A 12,573-nucleotide genomic window follows, 5' to 3' on the forward strand; every position below is an offset into this window, starting at 1 on the left:
CCTCCAGCACATATAGACACAGCCCCTTAGGGTCAGCGTCCACTTGCCACCATCCGCATGTTGTGCCTCCTTTGTGCCAGCGTGGTGGAGGGAGCCCCACGGGCACTGCTGGTCTCTCACTGCTGACTTCATTTTAGCTGCTGGTCTGCACTGACGTTGAAACAGAGGAGTTTGCTGCCCTGTACAAAGCCCAGAGGTTCCTGAGGCGTCCAAGCCTGGTGATGCTCTCGCTGGTGCTCAGGGGCCTCATCACGCTTTCAAAGACACCTGAGACGGTGAGCAGGGTGTAGTCAAATGGGTCCATGTTGGCAGCCGGGGCCTGGGGCAGTGGGTAATGTGGTGGCTTGGCCTTGGCTGGGAGTCAGGATGCGGGGTGATGGCTCCAGTCACCCTCCCTGCTATGGAGGGGCCTGGTGGGTGCCTGGGGAGCCCTCCAGGCACCGAGGGTTACCAATCCATCTGCCCCTTCAGGCCGGTTGGAAAAGGGGGTGGCTGAGCAGGGGACACTGCTCTCCTGCACTCCCTTCCCTTCCCCGTGCTCTCCCTGCATCCCCATCAGTGGCCGCTGCCTGCCAGGAGGCTGCTGCAGTGACTCCTGTGCCACCTGCTGGGAAGCCGGACGGGAGGCTGGTGCTCAGCGACCAGTGCATTTTTAAAGCCAGGGTGGTCTTTCACCGCTTCACAATAAAGAAACTGTGTGTTTCATACAGGCAAGAAAAATGGCGGTCCTGCTGCCAGACATCATGGAGACCCTGCAGGATGCCAACACTGATGTCAAGATGAAGGCCCTGGTATTCCTCAGGAACATGATGGCTCACATGAAGAGGGAGGAGGCCAGCCTCATTGCTCTGCAGCTGGCGGAGAAGCTCCTGCCCCTCTTTGATGATGTAAGGCTGCCGTGGGAGCCTGAGCCCTAGAGATGGGCACTCTGCAAGACCCAGCCCTGTGGGCCGCACTCGGGCAGGGCCCCCTCCTCGCTCCTCTCCCATGGCCTTTCAGGGCTCTGGGGCCGTTCAGCCGCAGCTGCAGATCTGGCCCACAGCCCCTGCATTCAGTATGCGACCCCAGAGCATCTCCCCTCCCATCAGCGACGCTAATGCCCTTGCTCACCGTGGGAGGCAGTGGCTGTTGCTGAAGTCTCCCTGTCCTCCTTCCTACCAGGAGTCCAGCCAGGTGCGGGAGGTCTCCATCAGCCTCTTCAAAGATGTGATGAAGACTGTGCTGGAGAGAAGCAAGAAAAAGATGAAGAAGACAGTGCAGAGGGTCCTGCTCCCACTGTTCATCCGTATGAACGACCAGATCAAGAGCGTGGCCAAGGTGCAATGATGAGTGACCGGTGTCGCGGGGAGGGGCGTGCTGACACCACGGGGGTGGCCTGGGCATAAGGGGCGAGGGCTGCTGGACGTCAGAGTCTGGGAATGTGTGTCACCTCAGGGTCTCACTGCTCCACTCTTCCCTGCCCTGGTCCCACCACTGCCTTCCTCCTTCCCCCCTGCTCCATTCCCCCCTGGAGAATGGTGGGAAGGGAGATGCAGCCGGCGTTGGACTGGCCTCGCATCCCGGGATCACGGCTCTGCCCACCCAGAGCCTGGGGGTGAAGGAGCTGGCCCAGTTCAGAGTCTGTGCCCCGCTGCCTCTTCCCATAAGGGGCTGGGAACGGCTCGGAGCCTGGCCGAGAGGAGGAGGATGCCAGGTCTCCTTCCCTGGGCTGTGGTGCCATCTCCCAACCTCTGCTTCTCTGCAGGCCTCTGGGGACACCCTGCTCGCCTGTGCAGAGTTCCTGCGATGGAGGAAGCTCAGCTCCCTGGCCAAGACGAGTCAGACAGACCTGATTGGAGAGTGCTTGGTGAGGACAAACCCCAAGCCCCAGGGCCGGGCTGGACCAGGGCTGCCCCACGTACCCGTGGGGAGGGCTGTGCGGCTGTGCCTGGCCTGCCCTGCTCCAGCCCGCAGCCCAGAGCCTGGAGCTGCATCCTCCTTCCCTGCCCTCAAGCACGGAGCCCCCAAGGGCTCTTCTCCAGGCCCCTCTCCCCTCCCTGCCCCCAGGGTGCTAAACAAGGTCCTGGCACATGTGAGCCCTGGCAGTGGGACAGAGGGGTCTCGGCACAGCCAGGCCCCTGTGCCTGCGGCTCTCTCTGAACCTCAGCCCCACAGGGCTCCGGGATGGGAGGGAAGGAGGGCACTGGTAGGAGGGACTGGTCCGGGTGGCTGGGGAGGGCTTCTACCAGCCCTGTGCCCTTGTGCTCTCTCCAGGTACTGCGCGACCGGAGCAGGGTGGAAGAATATGTGTGTCAGAGCCTGCCGTACCTGAAGGACGCTCAGGCCAGCTTGCGAGAGGCGGCCATCAGGTTCATCGGTGAGCCACAGCCCCTGGGGTCCCTCTTCTGGCAGCCTGGCCCCATTCCCCGCCGCCGCACTGGCAGTAAGGGGCAGCCCTGTGGCTGCCGGAGCCCCGGCTGCCCCGAGGAGGGCCCACCCCGCAGGTGGGCTCGCTGGGAGCCTTGCTCAGTCCCACGGCCCTCGAGTACTGTCCTTCCCTGGGGTCAGCCCCACTGAGGGGGAGGAGGGTGTGCGGCCGTGCTGGCAGCCGCAGGGGCCGTGCTGCTGGGAGCGTGCTGGGGAGCAGGAGGTCTGACGGGAGCTCTGTGCCTAGGGCTGGCCGCACGGCACCTGAGGAACCTAAGGAAGGAGGAGCGGTGGGATATCTGCAACGGTGAGTAGGGGCAGTGCTGTGCTGGCTGGGGCTGGTGGGGCAGGGGACAGAGGCTGGGCAGGGTGCTGCCGTGCCTGGCCCTGCTCCAGGAAAAGGCTTCAGGGGCTGGGGAACATGTCAGGGGCACACGGGGCATTCCTGAGCAGCAGCTTCCAGCTGGTCTGTTTGTCTCCCCTGCTCCTCCTGGCCAGGGACAGAGATGGGTGGGGCTGGCATGGTCTGGAGGGGACTACCGGGGGTCTCTGCAGGCAGGGGGGGTTCACGGCTGCTTTGCTTCCTTCTGTTGCAGCCATCCTGCCCTTGGGGAAAGACCCCGAATTCTCCATCAGCTTCCTGGCAGCTCAGGCCATCTACGTCCTGACATCTCAGGACCGAAAATCAAGATGGAGCCTGCGGTGGCTGTGCTGCTGGCTCGGCTGAGCCTTGGGGAAGTGAAATTGGACCCCTGGAAAAGGGCCGTATTCGAATGAGTTTTTTTTTTTTTAAATAAAGCTGAAACAAAAAGCCCCGTCGCATGGTGTCCTTCCCATGGGGACGACCCTGCGCGTGCTGAGCAGACAGCGTCATTCCCGGCCTCTGCCGCTGCCTGCAGGACAGCACAGCCAGACCCAGGGTGTCCTTGCACCACAGGCCCAGCTGCCCCGCTAGACCACAGCACCGGAGGGGAGGAGGAGAGAAGCTTTAGCCCACCCTGCCCCTCCGGAAACACCTCGGGGCACGGAAAGGCACCCGCGCTCTGCCAAGCGGGCGAGTCGGCATTAGTCCCGGCATCAAAATCCTAGCCCATCCTTTCAGTGCCCAAAGCCCCTGTTTTGGGGCCAAAATCATCATTTTTGGGGTCCCAGCCTCTCTTTTATGACCCAGAGCCTTTCCTTAGGGCCCAGCGTTTCATTGGAGGGTCTGAACCCTAAAGGCGGAGCTGGTCACCTGGCAACGTCCACCCAGAAGCCTATGGGGAGTCAGTAGACACGGGACAGCCAATCACCTTTGAGGAGGCAGGGCAAGGCAGGTGATTGACTGTAATCAGACAGCCAATCAGAGGAGCCATCACCTCAGGGAAGGGCGGGCAGTGGTGGGGCAGGGGAGTGACCCCCTGAGGCAGCAAATGAGAGAGAAAGTATCACCTCAGGGGAGGGTGGGTCCCAAACCAGGGCACAGTGGCAGCCCAGGCGGCCAATCAAAGGCCATCACCTCAGGTGCAGGGCAGGCACAGCAGCAAAGCAGCCTGACCACCTGGGGGCCAATCAGAGGCAGCATCACCTCAGGGGAGGAGACTGACAGCCCTCCCGACCTATGCCGGCAAAGACCGATGGGAGAAGGCGGCGGGCTCTGCCGGCGGCCAGGCGGAGCTTCAACATGGCGCATGTGGGGCCTGCCCCGAGGCTGAGCAGCCCCCGGCCCAGGCCCAGGGGCCCTCTTCCCCCCTTCCACCCCTCCCCCCTCTCTCTCCTCTCTCCCCTCCCCCTCCCCCTGCCCCAGCCACCCCCATGTTCCTGAACCCCCGTCTGCATGGGAGCTGCCAGCTCACACAGTTCAGTATCCCATGGCCGTGCCACTAGACGGCAGCCATGGGCCACAGGGCTTCTTGCCACCATTGCTGCTGGCATCTAACTGGCGGTGATGAGGATGTGATGGTGAGGGCAGCAGGATGGCGGTGGGGTGTACGAGGATGGGTGGGGGCTGATGCTTGCCATGGGGCTGCCCACCATCACCTCACCCATGTCCCCCTGACCGCAGCCCAAGTGACCTGGTAGCAGCCTGCAGGGTGGTGAGGAGGGGGAGGATGTGGCTGCCATGCAGCATCTCCTCCCTGAGATGGTGGGTTGAGTAGGGGGGGATGGTGGGGCTTGGGTCTCGCCCTGAAAGCAGGAGAGGTTCCTTCCTTCTCAGTTCCTTTCTTCTTTAATTGCGTGCCTATGCTGTTCCTATTTTCCACCTTTTCTTTCTCCCTGCTTGCCCCCAGTTCCATTCTCCATTAAAGGTAATGATGATTTGGCTTTCTGGACAGATCCCAGGGGAGGTAGCTACAGGCTATAAGTGTAGGCTGGTCTATCCCTTCCGAGCTGTAGGCTACAGACTGGATAGACACAGGCTACAAGTAGAGTTACTATTACTACAAGTAAGCAGCAGGTCCTCTTAGGAGAAGCCGATATGGAGTCTTTCAAAAGGGCGTTTGTAACTGCTGTGAACTGGGGCCTTGTGACAGTGACGGTAAGGTCATCAGCCTGCAGCTCTGCAGCAGGTAAAACTACCACTGAAAGAGTTTTGATGGTGGATGTTGCTGGGTGCCTTTCATTTTGAGTACTCATTTCATTGAGCTAGAATTATTTCTTTGCAATTAAGTGAGGGGGACCTTCTTGCACTGGTCTTCTCTTTCTGGAGCCCCTCCTGCCATCCTTTGTCATCCAGAGCTTTCCCCTGTGTTCCTGAGAGGAGCGATGGCCAAAATGGGGAACGAATCCTGTGAGTAATGGCTTCACCAGCCGGCTTGGATTTTGTGAATGCCCAAAGGCAACGGACGTGGCTGGTGCTCCATCCCTGAATGTTGATGCGCTGGCAACCTAGAGTGACTTCTGGGGTGTTTCCTGATAGCACCCAGACTTACCCAGGTGTTCTCTGTTCGACACAGACCTGAAAAATGCCTTACAAATGTCTGGTGGGAACACAAGAGAGGTTGGTGGTGGGTGGGAAGTGGAAGGGACCGTGTCCTTCTGGGGAGGCCATGGCAGCGGTGTCCCTGTAGGTGCTGGCTTTAAGCTGGCCAAGCAGGCATTATCCTCTCTGCACCCTTGACGTCCTCTCATCCCTCTTCCTTTTGCCAACCCTCAATGCCCGTCTGAGTCCTGGGCTGGTGGGTTGTATTGTATTCATTACGGGTGACCCTGCAGACCATCGGTAGCAGAACAGTGTGGTGCCACAGAGAGGTAGCTCTTGATGGCCCCGGGAATCCCTGGGCAATGAGGGAAATGTTGGAAGTTGTTTCTCCCTCCTGGTGGGAGCACGCACCGGGGCTTTGTTGTCCGAGAAGCCCGTGGGGAGTACTCCTGGCTGGACGCATCTCCCTTGGCAGATGCTTGTGCTCCTCTCTCGGCCCCCAGCTCTGATTCGTGCCTTTCCCCCCAGCCAGGCTGTGCTGCTGGCTCTTGGGAAATGGGGGTGCAGAGGGTGGATGGTTTTCCCACAGCCAGGAAGTTCCCGTTAGCCCGTCAGGGATGTTTTCTTCAGTTACAGTTTTTAAAACAACCCAGGGAAGAAGTTTTCCAAGGAAAGTTGACCCCGGAAAGTGCAGGGTTGAGCTCTGATTGCTCGCTGCATGGATTGTGCCTGTCGTCAGCCAGGCACACAGTAGCTTTTGGATGAGGAATGGGGCTATTCCAGGCTGAAGTGAGCAATCAGGATCCCAGGTCTGTTTTGTTTAAGGGAATCAGGTGGAAATGTGCAGCTGGAGCCTTCTTGGTCATTTACCCTTTTGATTTCAGTGCTGTCCTCTAGTCTGAATCTTGCAGTGTTTTTGCTGAGGCATGAAAATTAAATGGGGAAAGCAGATCTTCCTCACCCGCACACGAAGCTTCTCCTCAGCTCAAGGTGAACAAACAGAATCTCTGAGGGTGCGTTGCTTTATTTAAATGTGTATCAGATAGCCAGCATCAGGGGAGTTGTGTTTCTTTTTTCAAAACTGGAGATAATTCAGTTGGATGGAGAGCTTCTTTGGAAGTTTCAGGTGTTTGGGGACAGAGGCCAGTTGGAGGCTGGCAACTTTCTTACCCGTGCCCTTGGCCTGGCGCTCACAGCTGGGAATGGGCTTTCCAAAACCCTGCTGGAAGGAGCCAGATGTGGCCAGCCCTGGCACGGCCTCAGGGTCTGCTGCCAAGCTGCCTTGGAATCAGGTCTTCCCAGCAGGACGTTGCCCAGGAGTAACTTTGAGTGTTGCTGTTGTCCTTCAGGAAGCATGGCACACAGCAAGCACAGCAGAGCTGGGCCTGTGCCAGGAGAAGACTTTAATGAGAGCCGGGGCTGATGGTGACAGTTCCCAGCAGGTGTCCAGCTCAGGAAGAGGCAGGTAAGATGGCAGAGAGGGGACACGGGCTGGTTGTCACTTCTCTTGCAGGAACAAGATTTAAGAGCAGAAGGGAGGCAGGACAAGTGGGCCCATGAGGTGAAAAAGTGCATGAGAAGCTGTCGCAGTCAGGATGAGAGCAGAGGGAGAGGAGAAGGAGATGCAGGTGACGTGGCTGGGACAATGGTTCCGAGGTAGCAAGTGCCACACAAAGAGAGAGACAGGCAGAGGCATTGGGAGGTGGTGGAGTGGGTGAGAAAGGTGCCTGGGAGAGAGGAGAGCAGGGGGAGATGGGAGACAGAGATGGAGACGGAGGGGAAAAAGGTGTGGTGTTGGGAGTGAGGAGGCTGCTGCTGTGCAGGTGGTTGTGAGGTCAGAGGTGTGTGAGGAGCTGATAGGGCAGGAGCAGTCCCCTGGCCTGTCCAGATGCTAGTGAGGTCATAGGAAGTGGAGCAGGTGATAAGTTCGGAATAGGCCCCTGGCTTGTGGTGGTGCTTGTGATGTCATGGGTGGATGAGTAGGTGATAGGGTAGAAGGAGGCAGCTGGCTTGTTGGTGCGTTTGTGGTGTCACATGTGCCTGAAGGGCTGATAAGGCACGAGCAGGCCCCTGGGTTGTGCAGCTACTTGTGAGGTCATAGGCACCTCCGTAGGTGATAGGGCAGGAGCAGGCCCCTCCCTGGGTTGTGCCGCTGCTCATGTTGTCACTGCTGGCTGAGTAGCTGATAGGCCAGGAGTGTGCAGCAGGCTTGTCCACCTGCTTGTGATGTCACTGGTGGCTCTGCATCAATTGTGGCAGGCGCCTGCAGCTGGTTTGTGCAGGTGCTTCTGATGTCATATGTGGCTGAGTAGGTAATAGGGCAGGAGTAGGCACGTGGCTTCTGCAGCTGCTTGTGATGTAACTGCTGGCTGATGAGGTGATAGGGCAGAAGCAGGCCCCTGACTTCTTCAGGTTCCTGGGAGGGCAGTGTTAGATGAGTAGCCAATAGGTGCGGAGCAGGACCCCGGCATGTGCAGGTGCTTGTGATGTCATAGGTGGCTGACTAGGTGATAGGGCAGGAGCATGCACCTGGCTTCGTCATTTGCTTGTGATGTCACATGGGCCTGAGTAGGTGGTAGAGAAGGAGTAGGCCCTTGGGTTGTGCAGCTGCTTGTGATGTCACTGGTGGCACTGTAGCTGATAGGGCAGGAGCATGCAGCTGGCTGGTGCAGGTGCTTATGATGTCCCAGGATCCCAAGCAGATGACAGTTTGGTGCAGGCCCCTGCCCTGTGCAGCTGCTTCTCATGTCCCTGATGGCTGAGTAGTTGACAGGGCAGGAGAATGCAGCTGGCTGGTGCAGGTGCCTGTGATGTCATACACCTCCTCCCAGGCAGCTGAAGGGACATACTGGTTTCCAGTGGAGGCAGGTGAGTTCCCAGGTAGCAGCCCCAGACTCTTGGAATGTCGCTGCGCAAAAAGCATTATTGATGTGGGAGGAAAGTCCCTGCTCAGTAGCTCCCTGGGAATTCTGCCAGGAATGACCAGGATTTTCTTGGCCTCATGTGGAGAAGCCTGAAATCCCAGGAAGCATCTCCAGGCTTCTCCAAGGTAGCTGCTCAAGGTGTTTTGTCTATGTTGGGGCAGGTCCATGCCCTGTTGCTCCCTGGGTCCTCTCCCAAACATCTCCAGGAGTGTGTTGGCCTCCTCGGGAGACAGCTGAAATCCTGGGTAGCAGCCCCAGCGTCCTCCAAGGCTGCTAGCCAAGGCATTTTATTCAATTTGGAGGAAGGTCCATGGCCGGTAGCTCCCAGGGACTTGTTCCAGGCAGCTGTGGAATGTTTTTGGCCTCCCCTGGAGAGAGCTGAATTTGGCAGGTAGTATGCACAGACTCCTCCAAGGAAGCAAGCCAAGGCATTTTGTCAATGTTGGAGGCACTTCCATGCCCTGTAGCTCTCTGGGACTCTCACCCGGCAGATTTGGAGTGTTTTGGCCTGTCCTGGATATAGCTCCCGTCTCAGGTAGCAGCCCGAGACTCCTCCTAGGGAGCTATGTGAAAAGTTTTTTGGTATTTGAGGCAGGTCCCTGGCCAGTGTCTCCCCGGGGCTCCTCCCTGACATCTCCAAGAGTGTTTTGGCTTCCTCAGGAGACAGCCGAAGTCATGGGTAGCAGCCCCAGACTCCTCCTAAGTAGTTCCCTGAAGAGTTTTTTTCCTGTTGGAAGCAGGTCCATGCTGGTAGCACTCCGGGACTCCTCTCAGGTAGCAGCCCCAGAGTTGTCCAAGTTAACTACGCGAAGAACTTTGCATATGATGGAGGAAGGTGCATTCCTAGGAGCTCTCCAGGAAGTCTCCCAGGCATGTCCAGGAGTGTGTTGGTTTCCTCTAGAGAAAGCTGAATTGCGCAGGTAGCAGCCCCGGGCTCCTCCAAAGATGCAACCTGTGGAGTTTTGTGTATGTTGGAGGCAGGGCCATGCCCCGTAGCTCTGGGGGACTCCTAGCAGGCAGATGTGGATTGTTTTGGCTGATCCTGGGTATAGCTCAAGTCCCTCTGGGTGACTGTCTGTGTAGTTACCTGTAGAATTTAGCTGTACCTCTCCCTGTAACAGCACACCTGTGTGTAACGGTAGCTGTGTTTGTAGCAGTGCCTTTCTGTGCAATGGTCCCTCTGTCTGTCAAGTGACCTCAGTCGGTGATGGTGTCACTTGCTGTATCTGCTGTTGTTTGGGTAATTGAGCATGCGCTTGAATGTGTGACTGTTGAGGTATCCTTAATTGTATGTGCAATTGCTCCTGTATCTGGAATTGTGTCTATGTTGTGGCTGCATCTGCAATTCTATGGGCAATTCAGTGTGAATCTGTGCCTGTAATTGCCTTGGTCTCTGTGATGGTAGCGGTAGCTGTATTTCTGGTGGTGCCAGTAGCTGTGCCTCTACTGGGAGCCATAACTGTACCTGAAACTGTATCTGCGTTGCTTGTGGTGTGTGTATCTTGCAGTGGGTTGTGTATGTGCAGGTGGGTTTGGGTTGTGCGTGTCTGCGTGTAATTCCCTCGCTAGCTGAAATAGCGTCAGCAAGGGTATCTCTAGTGTCTCTGTACCACTACCGGTCTCGGTATCGGTGTGACTGTCTCTGTACTGGTATCAGGATCTGTGACAGCAGTGGTAGTGCCATCTGCAATGGCATTGGTATCTGCATCGGTATGCGTAATGCTATCGGTATCTGCCAGGGCCTCTGCATCTGCCATGGCACCTGCACTGGTTTCTTCAGCTGCAGTGGTACCTGCACCTGCAGGGCAATTTGCTTGGCCAATGGCATCTGCAGGGTTATCAGCAGTGGTCTGTGCAGCTGAAATGGTGCCTGCAATGGTATTTGATCCTGCAACGCCACCTGCAAAGGTATCTGCATCTGCAGTGCTATGGGTGCAACTGTACTGTCGTCTGCAACTCCCCAAAGCAGATACCATTGCAGATGCAGATACCATTGCTAAAGGTAATTAGAAATAAAGATAAACATAAACTTTTGGTTTCCACTATGGGCCTATAGGACCTGATTGCTCTGATTCATTTAGGCTGGGTCCGTACCTTACTGCTTTCCCTAAACAACCAAATCCAGCACATGCTAACCCTTTCACAGGAAATAATTCACATGCCCCAGATGTATTTGAAGATTATACTACCCTATTTACACAACTGCCAGGGCAATATTGGATATGTGGAGAAAGGGCATTTGAGGATTTACCCTCAGCCTGAGCTGAAAAGTGTATTCTAGGTGCGTTAATACCATGCACACAGGGGCCCTGCTGAAGTCCCAGGTAGCAGCCCCAGACTCCACACACGTCGCTAGATGATTGGTTTTGTCCATGTTAGGGCCAGGTCCATGCCTGTCACCTCCTCAGAACCTTTCCCAGGAATCTCCCTGAATCTTTTGGCCTCTTGTGGACAGAACTGAAGGACGAGGAAGCAGCCCCAGATGGCTCCAGGGTAGCTACTTGAGGAGTTTTGTCCATGGAGGCAGGTCCATGCCCGTAAGCTCCCTGGGACTCCTCCCAAAGTGCTCCAGAATGTTTTGGTCTGCCCTGGAGACAGCTGAAGTCCCATGTAGCAGCCCCAGATTCCTCCAAGGTAGCTACGCGAGGCATTTTGTCCATGTTGGAGACAGTCGCCCTGTCTGGTAGCTCTCTGGGTCTCCTCCCAGGTTTCATCTGGAGAGAGCTGAAATCACGGGTAGAAGCCCCAAACTCCTCCAAGGTAGCTACCCGAGAAATTTTCTGTATGGTGGAGGCAGATCCATGCCCAGTAGCTCCCTAGACTCCTCCCCACATCTCCCAGAGTCTTTTGGCCTCCTCTGGAAACAGCTGATACCCAGGGTAGCCCCCACAGACCCACCCACCAGGCAGTTTTTCCTGGCAGTTTTTCTCCTCTGGAGGAGGTTCCTCACCTGCTAGCCACAGAACAGCTGCAGCTACCTCCTTCATTTGTTTTTCTTTGTATGAAGACTTCTTTTTTGTTTTTCATTTTTGCTGTTCTTTTGTACTCCCAGGTTTCCCCCACGTTGTTTTCTTTGTCCAGGGAAGAGAGTGCCAGCTCATCTTCCTCCCAGGACTCCTTCCACGTGGCTCTCGGGTTTGTTTTTTCCACTGTGTGAGGTTTGTTCTCCTTGTAGCCCCATGCCTTTTGTCAGTCCCTCCCAAGCAGGGACAGGGCAGCAGAGAGGTGCGTTGTTTAGGGGACTGGTGCTCTGCTCTGGCAAATTTGGCTGTGTATGTTGTTGCAAGAGCAGAGCTTGGACGGCGTGCAGGGCTGAGGGGTCACACGTGGCTGTCAGGGGGTCTGAAGAGGTGCCAGCTTCTGCTGTGCAATATCTCCTCAGTCAGTATCTCCCTCAGTTATCAGAGGGAGATGATCTGTGATGGTTGAGAGGGCAGGCTCTCAGAGGCACAGTGGAGAGAGACGGATTCCAAAAGCGTGGTTTGTCCTCAGTATGGTCCTGCCCATCTCCTGGAGCCCAGCCTGGTGCCTGAGGACCAGAGGTCTTTGCCCAGGCTGAGGGATGCAGCTGCCACTTTCCTGCTTGCACGTGGGACTTGTAGTGAAGCTGAGTGTGCACCCAGAGATGCACACACACACACACACAGACACACACACAGACACACAAGGCAGGACTCACATAAACCACAGAGAGAGACAGCCACGTCCCCTCCTCCTCTTGGGCTGGCAGAGATAGGAGGTCACCAGTGCAGGCACACACACGACACTCTCTAGGTTCACAAGGACATGCACGGTCACAGATTCCTTGCATACTGACATGGTCCTTCTGTCCCCCCAGTACCCCTGCCCAGATCTCGACCCTCTGACCCACCCCACAGGTCCCCTACTCACTGGCTGGTCCATCTTGGAGCTCCCTAAAACAAGCAGCACTCACCCGTTTGTCCCGCAGGCAGCCCACACTCGCCCATCTCCCCAGGTGCCAGCACGGACCCTTTGCTGCCTGATACCCCAGCCCAGAGCTGAGGCCCCCCGAGTCACCAGCTGGTCCAGCCTGAAGTTTGCTGGTGAATGCACACGCACACCCCATGCACACCAGGTTTGGGGAAGATGCAGACACTCACAGCGCCTCCCACTCGCCTCACTCACGCCAGTAACACACACTGTTCCTGCCCCAGTGCCTGGTGGCCAAGACCCCCGCTCCCTGCAGTAGCTGCACTGAGACCCCCCACTCACTCCACCAGCTGCACTGGGACCCACGCCAGTAGCTGGCACCACAAGCCAGGGCTGCCTACACCCCCTGCTTGACCCCAGTAGCTGGCACCCATCCACCCACGCCAGCCC

At 57.1% G+C, this 12,573-nt stretch overlaps 1 long non-coding RNA gene across 1 annotated transcript; it reads left to right on the top strand.

The window, feature by feature from the left end:
- The first annotated feature begins 1,793 nt into the window (after positions 1–1,793).
- Positions 1,794–2,713, top strand: LOC142404090 (uncharacterized). The gene is made up of 3 exons (XR_012773720.1): positions 1,794–1,846; positions 2,254–2,356; positions 2,654–2,713. It is a non-coding gene; the product is annotated as an uncharacterized LOC142404090 (long non-coding RNA).
- The last annotated feature ends 9,860 nt before the right edge of the window (positions 2,714–12,573 follow it).

This window comes from Mycteria americana, unplaced genomic scaffold (assembly GCF_035582795.1).
Source record: "Mycteria americana isolate JAX WOST 10 ecotype Jacksonville Zoo and Gardens unplaced genomic scaffold, USCA_MyAme_1.0 Scaffold_68, whole genome shotgun sequence".
Classification (NCBI taxonomy): domain Eukaryota; kingdom Metazoa; phylum Chordata; class Aves; order Ciconiiformes; family Ciconiidae; genus Mycteria; species Mycteria americana.